The sequence below is a fragment of the Condylura cristata genome, unplaced genomic scaffold, assembly GCF_000260355.1.
Source record: "Condylura cristata isolate star-nosed mole 26May11 unplaced genomic scaffold, ConCri1.0 scaffold00023, whole genome shotgun sequence".
NCBI classification, from domain to species: Eukaryota; Metazoa; Chordata; class Mammalia; order Eulipotyphla; family Talpidae; genus Condylura; species Condylura cristata.
The window spans coordinates 56,649-58,699 of record NW_004567124.1 but is presented as its reverse complement, the minus strand read 5'-3'; positions in this window follow the sequence as shown (position 1 = coordinate 58,699).

Sequence of the window (2,051 nt, the reverse complement as noted above, 5' to 3'; positions counted from 1 at the left end):
CTACTGAGAATGTAAATATATTTATATTAAAAATAGAAGGAACAAGAGTGTTTCCAAGACTATTAACCATTTTAAAAAATAAGGAAGCATATAATGCCATCTTAAAGCCCAATGTTATAGTTGTGATTGAAACATACCTCATCATTAGAAAGATTACCCAGAAGACAGAGAATAACATTACCTTTAGTCAAAGCAGAATGAATATACCTAGATAAATTTGTCATGTCTGCAGACAGAAAAATCAGGTAATAGTTTTGCTTTAATATAGTATTTTGTGGCAAATTAAAAACAAAACAAAACTAAACTAACTTAAAAAAAAAACCAACATACATCAACACCCAAAGTTTTTCATAACAGAAGAGAGGATTAAAAAGATGTGATATGCAAAAAAATAGGCAGAAGAGCTACAAGACACTTCTCCAAAGAGAAAATGCAGATGGTCAACAGGCATATGAAAAAATGTTCAGCATCACTTGTATAAAGGGAGATGCAAATTAAAAGCACAATGAGATACCAACTCACCCCAGTGAGAATGGCACATATTAAAAAAACAAGCAATAATAAATGTTGCTGAGGGCATGCATAGAAAGGAACTCTCCTACACTGCTCGTGGGAATGCAAACTGGTGCAACCACTATGGAAAGTTGTGTAGTGGTTTCTCAAACTTCTAAAAATGGAACTTTTATGATCCAGTAATCCACTCCTAAGTATCTACGCAAAGGACACAAAAAACAATAATTCAAAAGGACACATGCACTCCTATGTTAATTGCTACCCTATTTACAATAGGGAAGATGTGGAATCAACCCAAATGCCCAGAAATAGATGACTGGCTCATGAAGATGTGTTATATATGTGCAATGGAATATTACTCTGTGATCAAAAATATCAATGCATGCCATTTGCAGCAACATGGATAGAACTGGAAAAGATCACTTAGTGAAATAATCCAGGAAGAAAAAGAAAAATAATGGATGGTTTCACTCATAGCAAGAATGTAAGGGATTAGGAAAAATATATATAGAGAGAGTAATTTTAATAAAGTAAAAAAAGAAATTAACTAGTAACTATAAACCAGAGGTATTCTATGGGGAAGGAGAGAGGAACAAGATCAAAATGGGGTGGGAAGAGCACATGGGACTATGGTGATGGCAAATGAGTGAAGTGGTGGTGGGAAGTGTATGGGGATTGCAACTGAGATTAAAAAATGCACAAAATGAATAATAATGTACAAAATATGTAAAAATATGTGATATAGACAGTGGAATAATACTCAGTCATAAAAAGGGAATGCTTGCTATAGTTCCTAAGATGGATGGAACTGAAGGAGTTTAAGTAACATAAAGTAAGAAGGGGAATGATAAACAGTGGACAAGTGCTCATTGTGCAATACTTAGAAAATATGGAACACATGAAGAAAAATAAAACAACTTGAGAAATATGTAGACCTGAGACTACCAGAAGGAGTGGGTGAGATGGGGAATAAAAGGAAAAAATGATAGTGGAGGAATACAATTACTGGTAATGGGTGTAGGGTGAAAATATACATCTGAAGAGTTGTAAAACTGTATCTCTAAATCATACATAGTATTGAAAATAAAATGAAAATATGAGTAATAACATAAAAATATGAAAGCTGATCTGTGGAAAGTTTGATAAAATATTTACATATATCATTTTAAGATTCATTATTTGTAAATATATGGATTTTTATTCTTTGATTAACAATATATACTTAAACCATATTTTGGCTATAATTATCACCAGTAAAATTCCAATCATCCATTTTGTGATTTTTTTTTAAAGATTTATATTTATTTGTGCATACAGAACTGGGATATAGCCCAGAGGCTCAGGGGCGGCGAGAGGTTTCACCATAGACAGAGTGGGGAGCAGAACAGGCAGACTGACAAAGTACACTGCTGAGGGGAGCAGTGGGCGGGTCAGGAGAGGTCTGCCATGCCATGTGGTCACCTCTGGGGCAGGCGGGAATCGAACTCATGCGGAAGTGGCTTCAGCTTCTTAGTGCTGTGCTTTAACCCACTGCGCCA